Below are 23,017 nucleotides of genomic sequence, written 5' to 3'. Positions count from 1 at the left end.
GTTGTCTCGGATAATTCCCTATAACTTGTACTTCTTCCATGGGCATGTTATTCATATCTAGAGCAGGGCATTGGTTGGGTGGATGGGTTGTACCACACAATTCACACAAATTTTGAACTTGCATAGCTTGTGATGGGAGTGTAGTCTCTTGTAGTTGCTTTGTCAAGGCTGCTACTTGAGCTGTAAGCATTGATATGGCCTCCAATGCCATCATTCCAGCCACCTTCTTTTGTTGTCCCTTTTCAGTTGGCCATTGATAATTATTCATTGCCATCTCTTATAATAACTCATACGCCTTATTAGCACTCTTACTCATAAAAGCACCTCCCGCCGCAACATCTATAATTGTCCTAGTTGTTCCATTCAACCCATTGTAAAAATTATGCACCAACATCCACTTTTCTATACCATGGTGTGGACACTTCCTTAAAAACTCCTTAGATCGCTCCCAAGAATCATACAGTGACTCTCCTTCCATCTGATAAAAGTTATTGATCTCTCCCCTTAGTTTTGCAGCCTTCGCTGGAGGAAAGAAATTAGCAAGGAACTTTTGAGCTAACTCCTCCCATGTAGTGATAAAATTCATCTGTAAGGATATCAGCCAACTCTTCGCCCTATCCCTCAGTGACAATGGGAATAGCCTCAATCTTATAGCATCATCACTCACCTCATTCATCTTGAACGTAGCACATAACTCCAGAAAATTAGCTATTTGTAAATTGGAGTCCTTCGTTGGCATACCTCCAAACTGGACAGTTGATTGGACCATTTGAAGGATTACGGGCTTAATTTCAAATTTTTTTGTAGAAATGGTTGGAGGTTTAAAGCATGAATGCACTCTTGTAACAGTAGGAAGTACATAATCTCTCAATGTTATTGGTCCTTGATCCTTTGGAACCTCTGCAGCCCCTTGACCATTATTAGCACCGTTTCCCAAATTGTCAGCCATGATAAACTCCAATCTCCTCTTTGTTTTTCGGTTCTATCTGCACGTTCTTTCAATCTCCAGATCAATTGCTTTTGTCTACTGCTTCACATATACCAATGATTCCTGAAACACAATAGAACCTTGATCCAAATAAATATTAAACTGAAATAAAATAAAATAAAATAAACAAATTAGAACAAATAACAATTAACTGTGATATTGGAATTTAAGTCCCCGACAACGACACCAAAAACTTGATCTATGAAAATTAACACGCAAGTATATGTGGTCGAATCAAGTAATATATGATCAATAGAGTGTCGATCCCACGAGGACTGATTTCCAAATACCATTAATTGTTCTTTAACTTTCTATTTGGTGAATTAAACTTATGATGAAAAGAATAAAATTAAAGTGAGTACTCTAACTTATGAACATAATTTAAATAACTGGAAACAAGACAATGAATCAACTAATAATAAAAAGCCTAGGAATTAATTTCATCAACTGTTCATTCTATTAATTTTAATAATCAATTCTAAATCTCTTCTTTCTATTCTAATAGCAGGTTAATATAATGGATTCCTATTCTTTTTCAAGATATAAGATCTCAGTCTATATGCAGGTTTTCTATATTTCTGTAATAAACTTGAACATATAGAATGCATTAAACATGGAAACCTAATTACTACACAAGTCATACATGTACTTTCGTCCAATGTGAAACCTATGTCTATACAATGATAGCATATTCAATTCTCATCTTTTGAATTTTGAATCAAAACCATTAAATCAAGTAAATAGTGATCAAGTATTTACTAGCATTAGAAAAACATCATATAGATTAGAATAGAAAAGAAGTATCAATAGAAAATCATAATAAAATTAAAAAGAAATCTCAGTGACTACATTAATCCCTAGATAAAAGAAATTAGTTCATAAATAACATGATGAAATTAAACTTCAAATAGTTGATCATAAAAATCAACCTAATGAATTTAGATGAAACAGAAAACTAATTACAGCAGCCTCTTCTAATCTAGGGTTTATAAAACTAAGACTCCTTTCCAAATCGCAGAGTAATGTTCCTTAAATAGTCTTCCAAGATTCCCAAGTGAAAAGACCATTTTGCCCTTCAAAATGTGGTTTAAAATCTGAAAAACGCGTTGCTAGCACTGTAGCGCCATGTCTGGAGCGCTGTAGCACTATAGTCAGAGTCAAAGTACCCTAAAAATAATTTCTCTGGCGTTATAGCGCCCTTGATGTAGCGCTGGGCGCTTCTCTGCTGTTCTTGATAGCGCTGTAGCGCTGCCTTTGTAGCGCTGGGGCGCTACTTCCAGACTCAGCAACTCCTTCATGTCCTTCCTAGTGCTATGGTGCTCCTTTGATAGCGCTGTAGCGCTATTGAAAACATCAAAACTCGCACATATCGACCTCGAAAAACACGATTTTCTCCAACTTAACTATATTTTCTTCCATTTCACTCCTTTTCACTCTTTTCACCAACTGAGCATGGAAATCTTGAAACATGAACAAACGAACATAATTATACAATAAAATTATCACAAACTAACGAAAACCATCCGAAAACTAGACCATAAATGAGCCTAAAACTCATTTATTAAAGTTCTCATGTATTGAGAAATACTTGTGATTCCTAAAATTTAAAACCCATGTTCTCTATGTGCCCACACACATCTTGAGGTGTAGAGAACACTCTGGAAGATCGTGGTTTGAGTTCTTAAAGCTTTGGATAGAAAGATTGATAAATATACAAAAAGATTCAAGAACACTTGATAGGCTTCAAGAGGTAAAATTTCATGTTCTTGTATGTTTATATGTTTAAATGTTACATATAAATATATTGTATATTTATAGATATGTTGCATGATTAATAATATTGTATGTTAATGTTTCTGTCTGGATATTTTCTAGTTCATATGAATGATGAGAATTTTTTTTGTTACCAAAATGGGCCCACCACGCTCGTTTTGCTGCCTGCTCTGAATTTTTTTCCAACAATTTGTACTAGAGCACGTCATTAATCTATACATATTATTAATTGTTGTGTGAGATTATATGCATTTTTATATTATAGTTGATATATTTTTGAATGGATGGATGTTTATTTTCATGATGATAGATTCTTAAGGGTTGTTTATCATGGTGTTTTGGTTTTAGGAATTGTTCTTAAAATTTCTAGATGACATATGAAAGCCATTTTGGGGAATATGCATTTTGTAATTTATTTTAAAAAATTATGGGTAAAATTCTATTGTGGTTCGAGCCTCGAGCCTCGAGCCAGAGCCCCAAGCTGCTGTTTGCGCCAACTTATGCGCACTTGCCTATGCGCCCTGCCAAGCCCAGCCAATGTGCGCCCCAGCCGCACCCGTGCGCCAGGCTCCGCTCCCAGCCACTGCGCCCCAACCTGTGCTCAGTCGTGCACCCCGCCAGACCTCCAACCGCCGCAACCTTGGTACAACCTAGGTTTTGTTTCAAACAAACCTTAGTGTGTTGTTACCATAATTAATTTTTAATTATTCATTTGATTAAAAATCAGAAATTGAATTAAAATAGTTTTAATTTGGAAATTTCTTTAATTGAAATCATGTTGATTATTTTTACTAATTAAAAATGTTTTAATTGTTATCTTCCATAATTAAAATTGTTTTAATTAAAATGTCCAAAATTAAAATTATCTTGAATTTTAATTTATTAAAATTAAATTGTTTAATTTGATTTTTGAATTAAATTACCCAAATTCAAATTGAGCCTTAGAAACTTTTGGGTGTTAAAACCTAAAGTTTAATTATTTTAAAATGTTTGTTTAAAATAATTAAAATTTTGTATAATTCAAAATGGATATGGAAAAATGGTGGCATTGACTCAACAAGACTACATCTCACGGTTCAAGATCAAAGTGTTTTTTATTAGGCCTTAGTTAGGCTAAGTTACATTTTCATGTATTTTTTGCTAGTGTTGTAATTTTTCTAGAAATACCCAAAAGTTACCATACCAACTTTTATTTACTTATTATAAATGTTTGAATGTGATTAAAATATTTAATATTTTGTCATGCATTATAACATGCCATTCATATACCCACACAGTATGCAATTAGCATGCATTACATTCGTGTAGAAACAAGCTATACTTTGTTATCTGCATATATATGATACATCATATAATTATAAATTTAGTCTTAATTAGTTATGATGGTAAATTAAATATAAAATTGTTTAATTTGTTGTTTTTAATAAAAAAAAATTATTAAAATAAAAAAGATATTCTCTTAATTAAAGAAAAATTAGAATTAGAATTAAGGGCACAATTTTGTTTTTGTTTTGCTTAATTGGATTAGTAATTATAAGAATATCATTTGGTAAAAATAAATTACAACTAAATTAAAAAATATTGATTTTGTGAAAAACACAGTTTTGCAAAATAGTGAGTGGGAGAGAGAGTTATGACAATAAGTCTCATTATCTCCATTATTGGTTGAGCACCGAGATGCATCGGAAGGGCCTCATGTCCCCTCCATTTGCGGCCTCCCTAAGGAAAGGCTTTTGAATATGTTTATTTTATCTCAAGGTTGACTTCTCTTATGAGAATATAATTAGTGATGTATTTCAAGTTTGAATGACCCTAAGACACACTCTTTAGTAAATCATTGATTGAAAATAATGGGTTGCACTACAAAGATTTATCTAGGCTTTTGAGCACAACTAGTGCATCTTGACCAAACTAGCGGTAGTTCATAAGTCAAAAGAGAAAAAGACATTTTTAAGCTTTCACTAATGAAATTGAGATTTATCTCAAAATTAATTTGGAGTTAGTCTGACCTACCCCAAGGCAGTCCATTAATTTTCAAATTAATTTATCGTGGATTAGTACATAATTTTTATGTGTTGCATTCATGCATCATATTTACTTTTCCAAATAAAATATGATATTTATTATATGTTTTAATTCATTATATTTTATTTATTTATTTCCAGCAACACTGGTTAATTCTCTTAATCATGATCATGTACTTGAAAACTTGGGAAATCAAACATACCTCATTCCCAAACTCTTGGAAAGGATTAAATTTAATCTTAACCACATGAGAAGATGGTACGATGGGATTCACATTTCCTTCGGAGCACAAAACTTGTATGGTGCGATCTATGATCTACCACCCGAGGTTCCAAGCTTTTCATCCAGCTTTGATGAACATGAAAAATATGGGGAATGGATGAGATCGAATCACCTGACAATTCAATGCATGTTATCGACCATGCATGGAAAAATTAAAGAAAGATATATGGTTATTGAAACTTCATACAAGATGTGGGCCATAATAAAAGATGATGCTATAGCACATGCTCAATTTTGAAACATGGGGTAAATTTGATATACTAAAAATCTCTTCATTAATTTTTTGAATGGTTAATTCAAAACTATACCACTAATATTATTTTTCATATGTTCTTGTTAAGTGGAAATCTTTTAAGAAAAAGAATAGCTGCATTGAAACCAGAGCGAAGAAGAGATGATGAAGACAATTGAATATAGAAAAAGATTAGTTTAGGAATTTATTTTATTTAGTTTAAAATAATTAAAAAAAATTGTCATTTTGAAATAGTTGATTTTCATTATGAAAGAAATTAATAAGTTCTTTTCCTTTAAAGTAGTTCTAGAATTCTTTCTAGAAACTATGTTTCTAGATTCCTTTATTTGATGAATGAATGTGTTTAGTATTTCTTTTGAATAATATATTCAATTGCTATTTTTGAAATATACTTGTTCCACCAATTTTGTCAATGAGTATAAATAATAATTATGAATTATTTATTATTGTGCAAATGATAGAGTTAATAAGACATCTTTTTCCAACCACAATTAAGTGAAACATATATGTGCAATCATTATTTTTAGTGCAATCATTCAATGGTTCTCTCCCTGTTTATATAGTCTGTTATTTAAAGTTAACCAAAAGACCTTTCTCTTATAAAGACTCATAAATCACATAATCATTTAGCTAATACATAGAGATGTATATTGAACCTTTTAATGTTCAAAACTAAAAGAAATAATAAATAGTGAGTCAATATTGATTGAAATTTATTTTAGATATGCTTAACATTTATTGAATGCAAAGAAAATTTCTAGAAATTTTCATGCATCATTCAAAATAAAGTCACTTAGAGACTTGTTTGATCTGATCAAAAGGAATTCTAAACTCGAATTTGAAATTCAAGTAATTTGCATGTGAACTTGTAATTCAAACCCAACTCACATACAACTAGAGTGCTAAGCAAAATTAGTATTTTGGAAATGGAATTTAATCATATTTGATAAGATTAAATAGATATTGAGTAATCATTATCATCTTTATTATTTCTATAATCTTAAGACTTGTTATACTCTGTACACATTTGATTGTACAACATTAAAGACTGATTTGTCAAATCTGTACGCAAGTATACGTAGTAGTGTCAAGTAGTAAATTCTGGAAGAACTGATATCGTCCCACAGAGACTTTCTTTCAAGTATCACTAATTAATTTTCAAATTTTATTTGGTGAATTAAAATTTAAGTGAATAATAAAGGTAAAATAAATACTATAAACTATGAACAAAAATTAAAGAACTGGAAACAAAAAAATGAATCACTTAATGAAAAATCAATAATACAAAGCCTAGGAATTAATTTCATCAACTGTTCATTCTATTAATTTTAATAATCAATTCTAAAGCTCTTCTTTCTATTCTAATAGCAGGTTAATATAATCGATTCCTATTCTTTTCCAAGATATAAGATCTAAATCTATATGTAGATAAACTTGAACATATAGAAGGCATTAAACATGAAAACCTAATCACTACACATGTCATACATGTACTTTCGTCCAATATGCAACCTATGTCTATACAATGATAGCATATTCAATTCTCATCTTTCAAATTTTGAATCAAAACCATTAAATCAAGTAAATAGTGATCAAGTATTTACTAGCATTAAACAAACATCATATAAATTAGAATGGAAAAGAAGTATCAATAGAAAATCATAATAAAATTAAATAAAAATCTCAGTGACTACATTAATCCCTATATAAAAGAAATTAGTTCGTAAATAACATGATGAAATGAAACTTCAAATAAATAATCATTTAAAAATCAACCTAATGAATTTAGATGGAACAGAAAACTAATTACAGAAGCCTCTTCTAATCTAGGGTTTTTTTTCAAAAATTAAGACTCCCTAAAATCGCAGAAAAAATGTTCTTAAATAGCCTTCCAAGATTCCCAAGTGAAAAGACCATTTTTTCCTTCAAAAAGTGGATAAAAATATGAAAAACACGTTTATAGTGCTGTAGTGCTAGCTTTGTAGCGCTATAATGCTAAAGTCAGAGCCAAAATACTCTAAAAAATTAGCGTTGTAGCGCCCTTGATGTAGCATTGTAGCGTTGCTCGACTGTTCTTGATAGTGCTGTAGCGCTCCTTTTGCAGCACTGGGACACTACTTCCAGAATCGATCAACTCCTTTATGCCCTTCCCAGCGCTATGGCACCCCTTTGATAGCGCTGTAGCGCTATTGTCAGCATCCAAACTCGCACATATCGACTCCAAAAAACACGATTTTCTCCATCTTAACTATATTTTCTTTCACTTTCGCTCCTTTTCACTCTTTTCACCAACTTAGCATGAAAAGCCAGCAAACGAGCATAATTCTGCAATAAAATAATCCTAAACTAACGAAAAACACCCTAAAACTAGACCATAAACCAGCCTAAAACTCGTTTATCAAACTCCCCCAAACTAAACATTTACTCGCCCTCGAGTAAAGGATCTAACTAGAATCAAACCTGAACAAATCAAGTTGACATAACTAACCAATTCAAACACTCAATACTGCTATGCCTATATAATCCACAGGAAAACAATCCTGCTTTTTAGAACATTAAACTAGATTTTCAGTCTCAATTACTTCACCCTTTCACTGTAATTTATCAACACTAATGCTCATTTACTCATTATTCACAAATAAAATAATTAAACCACTTTATGCACATTAAGTTCTCACCAACTAACCACATAACCTAAGGCTATGAACAGAAAGAAAAATTTATTACTTGAATAAGTATATTCTATTGTAACCAAACTTAAATTTCTTTACATATTCTTATTCACTGCTCAATGCATGGATTATGAGATTAATTTAAATGGATGTCTAAGTAGTCTTTACTGAATGGCTGACATGACAAAATCTTTTGAAAATGTCAACAAGAAAGATTGTGTTGTGATTCTTATTCTTAATATCGACAACATTCTAATCATTGGGAATGATGTAGAGAAATCGTCAATAGAAAAGAAATGGTTAACTAACCATTTCTAAGTATTAGATTTAGAAAAGCCAAGAATGTTCTATACACTCAACTCTATAGAGATTGAAACAACAATCTTTAGGCACTGTCTCAAGCGACTTATATATATAAGAAGCTTAAATGCTTTAGTTTACAATTATCCAAGAAATGTTTTTTTTTGCCTTCTCGGTAAGGAGAATGTATTATCCAAGAAATAAATGTCCATTTATTATTTTACTAGAAAAGAGGACATGAGACAATTATTCCTACAACTCAGTGATGAACTATTTAATGTATCGAATGTTATATTTTCAAATTGACATTTTGTTAAACAATGGGAATTGTCGGCAGTTGTCAATCCAATGATTGATTGAGTCATTCAATTATTATAAGGACTTAATTTTGAGTATCTTGAATATAATAGAGATTATATGTATGTGCATTTAGGCAGAGATCTAAAATCCCAAAGGATGAACTAATTTTTAAATCTTCAAAGACTAATATCAGAATCAGCCTCCATAATTGTGGAGGAGACACATTGATCAGGAAATGTATTAGACATTTCAGATTTGTATGTTTCACCACAAAAGCCAATACGTAACAGCTACGAGAAATTAAATAGGCTATATTACTGACTTAAGTTCTTTGTCGTTCTAGAAGGGTTTCAGACTTCAATGAACAACCATTATCTCATTACGAAAGTAATGTAGATACAACTATTCTAGAACAACTATAAATCATGAGAGGATAAAAGCACATAAAATGAAGTGTCATTTAATTCGAGAAAATTTTACATAATTGATGTAATGATCTTGCAGATAACTTCAAAATAGTTTCTTACAAAACTCTTACAAAGACTTTATTAGACAAATTCGGTCAGGAGAATGTGATTGTTATATTGAAAAGAGATGCCTCAATTTGCTTTAGGGCAAGTGGGAGATTGTTGGGAATAATGCCCTTAAAGCAATTGTAGTTGACAAATGTTTTAAATGAAATAAATAATTGAGTTGAATTATTATATATATAGACTATGTATGATATTATATTGATAATATTAAGTGAGTATCAAAAAATTCCAAAGTTTATCTATGTGGTCTTAATCTCATATTGGTATGAGATGATCGAGATTAAGATAATAAACTTAAAACAGTTCGCAGTAAAATAAAGTTATGGAATCTTAAGATTAATTACTGCTAGTACAGTTCGCTAGTATTATGAATACAAGTGACCCAGATCCGGGTCACTAGTGTAGTAGTACACTTTAGTGAAGATACTTTATATATAGTGATATATAGAACTAGGCCAGATGTGATTTGTTAATACTTGTTTAAACACTGTTTCATAGTATTTATCAAACACATCAAACAATGATCATATATACGATGATCTTAATCCTGAGGTTGCTATGAACTCCTATATATTCCATCTGGTCCTTTGGTTCATGCGTTAAGGTTTGTCAGAATGATCAGGCTAAGAACAAATGTTTTGGGGACTCAATGATATATATTGCTGGGGACATAGTTTAAAAGATATAGAATCTATACCTTCTTATAAATTGAATAATGGTTCCCTATTGGGTTGACTTTTGGAACTGAAAAGGTTATGAGTGCTCACGTTGCAAACTTGTTGTAACACAATCTTCACTAGTAAAGTCAATGGTACTCTAGGAACAAGATATAGCTAAAAGGGTAAAATGGTAATTTTATTCCCTTTTAATTATGAGCCATTAATAGAGGATTAATATTGTATGTAATGATTATGTCAATGAACACTTCATTCATTAATAAAGTACTAAGTAGATATATGTCTATAATTATCTAGAGTTCAATCTCATATTTATAGTGGAATAATCATGATATTAATAAATATGATTATTTAATCAAAGAGCTTTGATTAATAATCTAATATCTAGTGGAGCTTGATATTATAGATCCATAGGTCCCCAGGGTGGCTCTATCAACACCATATCAAGGTAAGAGTTGATACAAGGGTATAACTGTAATTTGGGAATTTAAGAATAATTTTATTTTTCGGGTCAAGTATACAATTATATGATAATTGAAGTTGAATAATTAGTTTGGAATTAATTATTAGTTTTCGTCAATATATTTATTAATTTAAATATGTAAGTTTCAAAATTCATATAAATAAATAAATAAATATATTTTTAAAATTAATTATTTTATTTGAGTGGGAGAAAATAAAATTGGTAAGTCAAAAATAGTTTTTGATTTATCGAATTTTAAAAGATGATGATTGTGCATCCTAATTTCAGCACAAGTCCTTTATTAAGCTCGAGTACAACTGACAAGTAAAAGCACGGAAAAAATGGCCAATGAATCCGTGTATTCTACATGAAGACAGCACAGTCCCCAAGGTGATGGCATGAGCTGGGTGGTATAAAGAGATAGGCACGAACTTATAATATGTATAAGGCATAACATCAATGGCACGAGCTCATGGTATATTCAGCTCGGGGAACGCTAAAGATCTAGCATGTCCTTGGATCCCTGAAAACTTGGACACGTTATATAATCGTGCATGGCCAGACATGGCATGTCCGCGGATCCCTGAAAACCCGGACATGTAATATAATCGTGCATGGTAAGGCAGGGCATGTCCGTATGTCCCTGAGGATCCAGGATCAGTTTTATTTCCTGATCAGACCATACCTTAGGATAATTTGGAATATTTATAATAAGAGTAATACATATACAAATAGGTGTTAAGTCACGTGATGAACCGAAGAACTGTCTAAGGATTTCTCTATAAATATTGAGATCTTGGATAAAAGGAGGTGAGAATTTATCTGTAATACGAAAACTCTTTCAAAATTCCTAGAGAAAGACAGTAATAACATAGACTCGTGGACTAGGTGGGTTTAATCACTGAACCACGTAAAAAGGACGAGTGTTCTTGGGAATTTCCTTTAGAGAATTCTTGAGAGTCCTTTCTTATTAGGATTTATCATTAAGCACTAATTCATCCCAGTTATTCTCTTAATTCACTGTTGGTGAAAAACCGCGTCAAGAGTGTGGTGCTTTCAATGAGAGCTGCAGATTAGTGCTTTCATCAAAATCTCAATCAAAGTTCATCATGGTGGTCACTCGATTGAGACACGGTAATGAGATGGAACAGCCTGGTGAGCTGGAGGCTCACCATGCCGCTATTTCCAGTGAGCATATTCCTGAAATCCAGCAACGGTTGGGAAAGCAACCGATGGGCCATAGTGACACTGGGAGTTCGGTGTCATTGCCGCCGAATCCGAACCTAGATTACTTGACTGCGGTAGAATTGGAAAACATGCAGTTAAGAAGCCATTTTGCCAAAGTAAACAAGGAAATCAAGGAGGTTTTGGCCCGGCTACCCCCTCTTGCAACCGACGTTAATGTTGGAAAGAGGCAAAGTGGGTCTCATAAGTCCCGTAGGAATGACCGATCCAAACCAAGTCGGTCAGGCAGATCTGCCACCCCAAGTTTTGCACCCATGGCACAAGATCACCAAAATGCTCAGCCTAATGGCCCTCCCAGGGGTCATCGACAAGTCAGAGTTCCAAGCTATTGAGGAGCTCGATGAGGTAAATATAGATCCCCAGGACGCCTCGAGAATCATTAAAATTGGGAAAAGTCTCGATGATGGAAGAAAAAAGGAGCTTGTAAAATTCTTGCAGGAGAATCTAGATGTATTTGCCTGGTCTCATGAGGACATGGTAGGGATCAGCCCGAGCGTGATCATGCACACCTTGAATTTGGATAAAAGTGTGCCCGCCAGATCCTAAAATTAGAGGCGTCTGGGAATAGTCCCAGCTGAGGCATTGGAGGAAGAAGTAGCTCGGTTATTAAAGTGTGGGTTCATTCGTGAAGAAAAATATCTGATCTGGGTCACGAATCCTGTCCTGGTCCCGAAGCCAAACGGAAAGTGGCAGACCTACATCGATTTCTCTGACCTGAACAAAGCTTGTCCTAAGGATTGCTTTCCATTGCCGAGAATTGATCAGTTAGTAGATGCCACCGCGGGGCACGAGCTTATGTCCTTCATGGATGTGTATTCTGGATATAACTAGATCGCAATGAATCTTGCAGACCAGGAGCATACTAGCTTTATGACTCCAACAAATGTATAATGTTATAAAGTTATGCCCTTCGTACTAAAGAACACCGGGGCTACCTACCAACAGTTAGTTAACAGAATGTTCGTTGGCCAAATCTGCAAAAATATGGAAGTGTAAGTTGACAACATGCTAGTCAAGTCTAAGATTGCCGACGACCATGTGTCCGACCTAAATGAATTTTTCAAGATCCTGAGGAAATACAATATGAGGCTGAATCCCCAAAAGGGTACTTTCGGAGTGGCATCGGGAAATTTTCTGGGATTCATAGTCAATACAAGGGGGATATAGGCAAATCCAAATAAAATTAAGTCGCTATTGGAAATGCCTTCACCCAAATCGCATAAAGAAGTCCAGAGCCTGACTGGAAGGGTGGCAGCCCTAAATTGGTTCATTTCAAAATCCACTGACAAGTGCTTACCATTCTATAACTTGCTCAGAGGAAATAAGAAATTCGAATGGACTGAGGAGTGCGAACATGCATTTCTGAATCTGAAGACACATTTGGCCGAGCCCCCAGTATTGTCTAAGCCAGTGGCAGGGGAGCCCTATTCCGTTATTTGGCTGTGACAGAAAATGCAGCTAGCATCGTGTTGGTTTGGGAAGAAGATCGGGTTAAAAAACCGGTGTATTATACAAGAAAAGACTTCTCGGAGCTGAATCACGGTATCCCTTGTTGGAAAAGATGGTGTTCTGCCTGATATTAGCCTCTAGGAAGCTTAGGCCATACTTCCAGTCCCATTCAGTTCACGTCATGACCGACCAACCTCTATGGTAGGTATTGCAAAAACCTGAAGCGTTAGGACGTCTCTTAAAATGGGCAGTCGAACTCAGCCAGTTCGAGATACTATATGTACCACAGACCTCGATAAAAAGCTAGACCCTTGCTAAATTTATGGATGAATGCACCAGATTTCAAGAGGATCTCTTGAAAGAACTGGTGCAGGAGTTGTGGAGAATATTCGTGGACGGCTCCTCTAACGAGAACGAGTCCGAAGCTGGAATCATACTTATCTCTTTGGAGGGGCATCGATTCCATATCGTGCAACGATTCAGATTCGAAGCATCAAACAACGAAGCCAAATACGAGGCTTTGTTAGCCGGGCTTAGAGTGGCAAAGGAATTGAAAGCAAGGGTCATCCAATGTTATCGTGATTCCCAGCTCGTGGTCAATCAAGTATTAGGGGAATACCAAGCGCGGGGTACCAAGATGGTAGCTTACCTAGCCAAGGTGAAGAAAGTGCTATCAGAATTTGAGTGTGGCACCATCGAACAGATCCCTCGCGAGCAGAATGCTAATGTAGACGCTTTGGCGAGGCTCGCCAGCTCCAAGGAAGTTGAGACTTTGAACGTAGTACCGGTGGAATTTTTGGAAAGTCCAAGCGTGGTAGGAAACGTGATGGAGGTCAAGATGATTAACACTAGGCTGACCTGGATGACCCCCATGATGGAGTATCTTACAACAGGGAAGCTACCTGAAGAGAGAAAAGACGCGAGAAGGATACTCTATCAAGCTCCGAGATATGTAATAGTGGATGGAATATTGTACCGATGTGGCCATTCCTTGCCTCTTCTGTGGTGTGTTCTGCCAGAAGAGGTTAAAACCATTCTGCAAGAGGTGCATGAAGGCTTCTATGGGGATCATGGCGGGGGGGAAAACCTAGCCTTAAAAATATTAAGGCAGGGTTATTTTTGGCCCACTTTAACAAAAGATTCCATCTCCCATGTTCAGAAGTGCGACAAATGCCAACGCTTCGCCACAGTCTCACGAGCTTCGCCAGTCGAGCTAACGATGATCTCATCCCCATGGCCATTTACAGTATGGGGAATTGATTTAATAAGAGCTTTACCTATGGGAAAGGGAGGAGTTCGTTTTGCGGTGGTGGCCATTGATTATTTCACAAAGTGGGTAGAGGCCGATCCTCTGGCAACCATCACCTCAAAGAGAGTCCTAGCCTTTGTGGTTAAGAGTCTTGTGTGCCAGTTTGGGCTTCCAAAGAAGATCGTGTTAGATAATGGAACTCAGTTCGACAGTGATCTCTTTACTGATTTCAGTGAAAAGCACGACATAATTAAAAGTTTCTCTTTGGTTGCGTACCCACAGGCCAATGGGTAGGTCGAGGCTGTGAATAAGACCCTCAAAGCGAGTCTTAAGAAAAGGTTAGATGAGGCCAAGGGAGTCTGGCCTGAGCAGCTCCCGCATATACTATGGGCATACCAGACCTCCCACCGGACCTCCACAGGACACACCACTTTCTCCCTGACTTTCGGGAGTGAGGTCGTCCTTCCTGTCGAAGAAAAAGTAGCCACGCACAGGTTACAGACATTCAGCCAGGAACGGAATGAGGAGTTGCTTAATGCGTCGCTCGACCTGATTGATGAGAAACAAGAGGATTCACAACTACAGCTCGCACATTACCAACATAAAATCACTCGTTATTTTAATTCCAAGGTTAGAAGACGTAGATTTGGTTTGGGCGACCTAGTTCTCCGAAGGGTCTTTTTGGCGAACAAGGTCCCTAAAGACGACACTTTAGGTCCGACTAAGAAGGTCCCTATCAGATTGTGGAAGTCATGGATGAAGGAACTTTCAAATTAACTCAACTTAGTGGTGAAACAGTCCCACGGACCTGGAATGCCATGCACCTAAAGAAGTATTATCAATAGTGATACCATCCATCTTTGTAAGGCTTAGTTATAAAAGCCATTTAACTGAGAAATGAAGGGATCGTCATGTATTTCTTGTTTTTTTGTATAGTTTTAAGCTTTTCCCTTCACAAGATTATTTATATATCAGTTTGTGTGATAACGTTTGTCTAAGTAACCGAGAAAGTTCACATTTTGGTTACTTGGGGGGCATATAACCCGAGATAGATTAAAATTAGAATATGCGAATTAAGGATGAGTTTGAAACATTTAAAATCCTTGATATAACCAGGTATAAAACTATCCTGGATACAACAAGGTCCAAAACTTAGAAATTAGTAAAATTGATTAACCGATGTTTTCTTTTAAGAAAAACACGAGGTGTCAATAAACCTAGCACGAACTAAGTTTAAATCATTTAAAACCCTGGATACAACCGGGTCCAATACTTAAAAGTTAGCAAAATTGAAAATTCGATGTCTTTCCTAGAAGCTTGAGATATCAGTAAACGTAACGTGAACTAAGTTTGAAATATTTAAAATCCCGATTATAACCGGGTCGGATGCCTGACACGTAACAGGTATCATATAAATCAACACATTAGGCTCGAATGTAGCCAAATTCAAAATATCTATTCTGATCTAATAGTCAAGTCCTAAATTCTCGAATGTGGAAATATAAGAAAGCATAAACATGAGAGAATTAAGGAAAAGATTAACATTAGATATACGAATTAAAAACAAAATTGTCTCGAGAAAAAATAAAATAAAACCACAACAAATTGGAGCTTTGCATCAGACTCCTCCAGGACACTTCGAGGAGGTGACCTCCTCAACCTCTTGCTCACCCACAACAAAGGCTTCCCCCGTCTCCGATGGCTTTTGTAGGATCCGAGCCTTGAATTTCTCAAGATAGGGATCCCACAGCTCGGGAGCCATGAAATAAAAGTTGCCATCCTGGTTGAATTCCTAGCAATGGTACAACATATCTTCCATGGAGGACAGGGAGGCCGCCTTCTCCTCCTGCACTGTAGACTTGGCCTCTTGCAGCTTTGCCTTAGCCTTAGCTATCTCGACCTGAAGAGTGGCTAAGGCAGCCTTCGCGGCCTGCTCACTTTCTCGGGACGATGCAAGAGCGGCCTTGGCATCGTGCTCGCCTTTTTGCGCCACTGCAAAGCAGCTTTGGCAGCCTGCGCGCCTTCTTGAGCTGCGGTCAGGATGATCTTTACGGTCTAGAGGTTGGTCTGAAGCTCATCATTCCTAGCTCGATCTCGGGCTATGCTGCAGTCCTAAGCCAGGGCCGCCTGCAAAGTTCAAAGGGGATAGTTAGGCGCATACTGGGGGGCAAAATTGAAAAGGAAAAATTTCACTAACTTAAAAGAAAAGATCTTACACTGAGGGTCATCCCCAGAGCTGGCTCCAGGATGTTCTCTGGGCTGTGCTCCTCTATCCTCCTGAGGTCCCTTGGGTTAGCTTTGTAGACATGCTCCACCATGTGGTTCACAGTCTCATAAAGGGTCCCCCTGAAGGTGTCGGGGATTTTCTCCAGGTCGTGGGGATCCATGAGAATACAAACGGTGGTGGCAGGGGCAGCAGGAGCTGGGGGATCGACTTGTATGACTTGATCCCGAGTAGGTGCAAACCGAAGAGGAGGAGGAGGAGGGGGAATCCTTTTCTCCATCACGGTGGAAGTCAGAGCTCCTGAGCTCGTACCTTTCCCCTTAGCCGGGGACTTGGATGTTGTTCTTGCCGTAGGAGGCGTTTTCTTCGTATATCGGGGCCTCTTTACAAGAGGACTCGAGCTGCACTTCTCTCCCTGGAAAGCGGTGCGGAGATCGGGAGCCCCGGGTCGCTCCATTTCTTCGTCTGAAAAGAATAATAAGGGAGTTAGAAAATGGATAAAGTCAGAAATTTACAATATATATATATACAGTATAATAAAAATTCCTACCCTCCGGGTTGGGGGAGGAGTCTATTGTCACAACCTCCGGCCTCAGGACTACTTGGGGAGATGGGGAACCTAAGTCTACAATTTCCTGAATCAGGGGAGGTTCAGGCTCAGGTTCTATTTCGGGGCTGGACTCCTCTACGTACTGCCTAAGTCTAGGGGCAAGGGTACCCTGGAGCAGAGAGGGCCATGACCTGAGATTTGTCCCATACTCTTAATAAAAGACCGACCTAAAGGATATGGTATTATCTACGACAACGGTGCCCTTAGGATATCCCATTTCGTGTTGTAACACTAAGTGGTCCATGCACTGGAGCAGGGTTATATTACGGTTTGGATCGTTAGGGTGGCGATGGCCGAGTTGGTTTGGATTAAACCTAACTAACCTAAGGTCAGCGATAGCCCTATCTAATTCCCTATAGAGGTATGGGTTACCTTGGGCGGAGGGACCAAATGCTTCCCTCGATGAAGCTTTCTCTAACTCAGGGTCCCGAGCAGCCTCCGGAGCCCACCTCTTCCGCACGAGAGGCACTTCGTCTTCTTCTTGCTCCTCTCCTTCAACGGCCTCGGCGTCCCCTATATGGGTAGGCGGGAGCTCGTGGGCCACCAAAAGAATAGCCCGTGTTCTTCTCAAGGCCAAGGTCTGGCCTTTAGCAATTAACTTACACGCCAGCATCGTGTCATCGGTCACGAGCTAGCGATAGTCCTTCTCACTAGGCAAATGCCTAGACAGTGTATCGTATTGACCCCCGAGGGTCACAAATTTGTTCATCCTCGCGAATATGGCTGCACAAAAATAATACTCAATTAGTATATACACGAGGAGTAGGTCCAGACACAAAGAGAATGATTTCACGAGCTAAGAAAGGAAATGAGACTTACAAGGATGGTTGAAGTATCGATGTTCATAGTTGAGTAACCCATTCGACATAAATAATTGATCTTTATAGTCGTTGGGGAGCTCGATGACCGAGGGCGAGTTCGGGAATCGGGTCAAGTAATAGAACCAGTCACCTCACCCTTGTTGCTCTGGGCTGGCCTTGAGGCAGAAAAAAATAAAGGATGTCCGCCGAAGTAGGGACCTCCCACTTGTGCTTTAGAAAAAGATACTTCGACCCCGCCAACAGTCGGTATGAGCTCGGGGGGAGCTGGAACGATGCCAACTTCACGTAGTTGAGGAAGTCAGCGAAGTACTTGTCCAGAGGAAGGAAGGCCCCCACCTTCAGGTGCTCGTCGCTCCAGGCCGCGAAGTCATCCTGGAGAGGCATGCAACTCCTTTCTCCTTCATACAGAGGTCGGGTGATGAGGTCCTCGGACCCGACCTCAATGTCCTGGGACAACATTGTCTTATTGACCCTTCCTTGGGTCGTGATCTTGGAGATGATCGTCTCCACCTCGTAGAAAGTATTGGGGTCCACCAAAAACTTCCTCTCCACCACGGGGCCAAAGTGGTGAAGCGGAGACTCAGAGGCGATCTCCTTTCCCTTGCTGATTTGCTAGACAGACGGACCAGGAGCATCTTTCTTTGATACGTTCTTCTTTGGTGCTCTTTTCTTGGGCACCATTAGATCACCTAATGAACAAGAAAGATGAATCACTTAGCAGGCGACCTAATATTTTATAAAGTTTATGACTTGAATGAGTGGGGAAGAAGGGTATCCGTGATATACGAGCTGAGTTAGTCTCAGGCCATTGCATGATCACACGAGCTACCCTACGCCATGTGCCTCGATTTCCCAACAGACCCCTGATATTTCGGGATTCGTGTGTCAGAGAATCCGATCACTACTAACCTTGGGAGGCGGTTTAGAGAAAAGACCACCCAAGGAGCATGTTCCCTAAGCAATCTAATTTTTGAACCCTAACCTTTCATCTTCTACATCTCAAATGGGTATTTCCTAAAAAAACTTACCATGAACTACCCAAATCTACCCAGAAAATGCCTGGTTTCGTAATATCATTATTTTGGAAAAGGTTCTAAACCTTCTCTATAAGCCTAAGGTTGGAGCCTATATGCCAAAAAGATCAAGGAAACACCCTAATAGTGACTACGGAGAAGCATAAGTGGACATGGTAAATAGAACTCAGAAGTCAATAAAAAAAAAGAGTTTAGGTGAAACAATAAAACTTACAGTGTGGACGTCGATGAGAGAAGTGTATTCTGCAAGGATGGGAGTGCTCACTCCTGAGTAGTTGTATGACTTGGTGTTGAGAAGATATCGCAACAAAGAGTTTTGAGGGTTTTCGTTTCTCTGAGAAAGAAGGAGGTTTGAAGATGCAGAAGATGGAAGATAGAGAATTTTTTTGAATAAAAGGTGATCAATTGTAGGAATTGTCTATCCCTTTTTTACGTAAATGGTATAAATCAACGTGAGCTACCCGATTTGGCCAATTCAAAATCTGAGGGTTGCAGTTTGAAAGATGAAACGACGACAAAAAGTTAACAAGACAATTAATGCAGTCCTCGGAACCCAAACATATGCCAATTGTAATGTTCCATGTGTCCAGGACTCGAGTAGTGGGCGAACATGGGCAATTGCAATGGAAGTCTAGAAGTCCTTACTATGTAGGTCAGAAGATGACATCATAAAACACGAGCAGGAACTTGGGGGGCAAATGTGCATCCTAATTTTAGCATGAGTCCTTTATTAATCTCGAGTACAACTGGCAAGTAAAGGCATGGAAAAAGTGGCCAATAAATTCGTGTATTCTCCATGAAGACAACATGGTTCCCAAGGTGATGGCATAAGCTGGGGGGGGGGGGGTAGAAAGCGATAAACACGAACATATAATATGTATAAGGCATAGCATCAATGGCACGAGCTCATGGTATATTCAGCTCGGGGCATGCTAAAGATCTGGCTTGTCCTTGGATCCCTAAAAACCCAAACACGTTATATAATCGTGCATGGCCAGACATGGCATTTCCGCGGATCCCTAAAAACCTGGACACGTAATATAATCGTGCATGGTTAGGCAGGGCATGTCCGCATGTCCCTAAGGATCCAGGATCAATTTTATTTCCTGATCAGACCATACCTTAGGATAAATTTGAATGTTTATAATAAGTGTAATACAGATAAAAATAGGTGTTAAGTCATGTGATGACCCGAAGACCTATCCAAGGATTTTCTCTATAAATACTGAGATCTTGGATAGAAGGAGGGGAGAATTTATCTGTAATACTAAAACTCTATCAAAATTTAGAGAGAAAGACAGTAATAACATAGACTTGTGGACTAGGTGGATTTAATCACTGAACCACGTAAAAAAGATGAGCGTTCTTGGGAATTTCCTTTAGAGAATTCTTGAGAGTCCTTTTCTTATTACGGTTTATCATTAAGCATTAATTCATCACAGTTATTCTCTTAATTCACTGTTGGCGAAAAACCGCATCAACAATGATAATGATGATCATCAATTTGAATTTTGAATTTGAAATTTAAATTTTGAAATATGGTTGTCATCTTTTCCATAAAATGATATATACCTTATTTTGTGGAAGATTAATTTTAGTTAAATAAATAAATATAAGAAAAATAAAATATCCCTGAAAAGGGAATAGCAGTACACACATGACACAATCGAGGGACTGTGCCATGCGTGTACCAACTACATTGATATTGTATTAGTGTTGTTTTTATTTTATTTAATTAATTAATAATTTAAAAGTTTTTTCAAATTTGGTAAGTTTGATATTTACTTAAATCAATTCCTATAATCATTATGATATTTTATTATATTACTATTATTATTAGGAATAATAATGTAATATAATTATCTATCTATATTTATGATATAGACTAATAAGAAGAAGAAATAATACACAAAACATAATTCAGAATAGTTCTAACAATTTTTGTCAGACAAAAACTATTTCTTCTTCTTCTTCTTCTTTATTCTAGCCATTCTCAGACCATAATCCAAGTTCTCATGTGTTGAGAAATACTTGTGAATCGTAAAATTGAAAACCCATGTTCTCTATGTGTCCACACACATCTTGAGGTGTAGAGAACACTCCAGAAGATAGTGGTTCGAGTTCTTAAAGCTTTGGAAAGATAGAATGATAAATATACGAAAAGATTCAAGGACACTTGATATGCTTCAAGAGGTAAAAGTTCATGTTCTTGTATGTTTATATGTTGTATATAAATATATTGTGTATTTATATATATGTTGCATGATTAATAGTATTGTATGTTAATGTTTCTGTCTAGATGTTTTCTAGTTCATATAATTTGTTTATATGAATGATGAGATTTTTGTTGTTGTTACCGAAAACGGGCCACCACGTTCGTGTTGTTGCATGCTCTGAATGTTTTTCCAACATGAAAACCCTGTTCATCTGATTCATAAATGTTGTCGGAGCATTAGTTAATTCAAATGACATGATTAAGAACAAATGTACCCATATCTGGTACAAAAGAAATGTTTTGCAAAATCCTTCTCCCTGATCCTCAGCTGGTGATAACCAAATCAAAGATCCACCTTGGAGAATACTGTCTTACCTTGTAACCGAACCTTTAGTTCCTACAGATCTGCTGAAGTCGTTCAATACCGTGCCCTAGACACTCGTTCCATCCCTGACACTAATTCAATAACAAACTCTATCTCCTTGTGTAGAGGTAACCGTGGCAAATCCTCTAGAAACACATCTAGAAACTCACAAACTAATTTAGTTTGTCCTGGTCCCATTGGCACGACTTGAGTGGTATCTACCACACTAGCTAAGAATCCTATGCATCCCTTCTGCAATAAGTCTCTAGGTCTAAGTACATATATCATAAGTATACAAGGTCCATGCACAGTGCCAACATATACAAAGGGTTTCTCACCCTTCGACCCAAGGGTTAACATCTTTTCCTTGCAATCTATATCGCCCCATACTCTGCTAACCAATCTATATCCAAGTTCATATCAAAGTCAGTCATAACCAACTCTATCAAATCAACTGATGAATCCTTTCCCACAGTAATCTAACCCTTTCTCATCATAACATAACCACGTAATCCACATACTAGTTCAGTGCTTCTACTAGATGCACAAACAATGAAAACATGGCACCGAAACCAATCAACACAATATAAGAATCAAAACTATGAAGCTGACCTGCCACTACTAAGGAACTAGCCTTAGCCTCAGCCTCTGACTGCGGTAGAGCGAACACTCGAGCTGGAGTCGAGCTGTCCCCCCCTTTGGTTCATCCTTCCTCAGTCCTGGGCATTCCTTCCTGAGGTGCCCAACCATCCAACATAAGAAACATGCCTTTTCTTGGCATTCTCCTAGATGGCGTCTCTTACACCAAGTGCATTTTGGGTAAAGTTTCCAGTACTCACCTTTGTCTTGATGGCCTATCTGGACATTCTGGAATCCTTTTTGTAGTCCAGGGGTACTGGATACATTGATAACTTTTCTTTCCTGATCACTAGGGCCTCTGGCCCTACCTGATCCAATAAATGAATATATCCATGCCTGAGCTCTGGCACTCTCCCTCCGTATCTCATTTCCTACGCTCTCAACAACAAGAGCCCTCCCTACCACCTAAGCATATGTAGAGATGTAACGACCCAAAAATGCTAATGGGGTTTAGTGCCTTGATTAGCATGTAGGGAAGACATAATTGGATATATGTGTGATTAATTGATTAAATGCGTGACTATGTGGCATGCCTGATTTATATGATAATATGAATATATTTATATGCATGTTTATGAGTATTAAATATGCATGTGGGCCCGTTCTTGTTTATAACGACATATTTGTAGTTTTGGCCCGTTAGGCCATAAATGTGATTAATAGTGTTAAATGATTAAGGCCATATTATTATGTGGATATATTTGCAGTATACGACTCGAGGTGATCCTAGTGAGCAAATTAGAGGAATAGTCACAGCGGGGTTTATTTTTGGTAAAATATAATCATTGTATTGCTCAAAAACCATATCATGTACATTTTACAGGCCTTCTAATACCCCTATACTGACTTTACAATTCATATATCTATCTTTACAATTTTTGAAACCACTCCTTATCACTAC

At 37.2% G+C, this 23,017-nt stretch overlaps 1 non-coding gene across 1 annotated transcript; it reads left to right on the top strand.

Annotated features, from left to right (window-relative positions):
* Nucleotides 1-404: 404 nt before the first annotated feature.
* On the top strand, nt 405-511 carry LOC133781207 (small nucleolar RNA R71). The gene has a single exon (XR_009869996.1). It is a non-coding gene; the product is annotated as a small nucleolar RNA R71 (small nucleolar RNA).
* Nucleotides 512-23,017: the final 22,506 nt, after the last annotated feature.

Source organism: Humulus lupulus, chromosome 5 (assembly GCF_963169125.1).
Source record: "Humulus lupulus chromosome 5, drHumLupu1.1, whole genome shotgun sequence".
Taxonomy (NCBI): Eukaryota; Viridiplantae; Streptophyta; class Magnoliopsida; order Rosales; family Cannabaceae; genus Humulus; species Humulus lupulus.
This window is presented reverse-complemented; position numbering and strand designations above follow the sequence as displayed.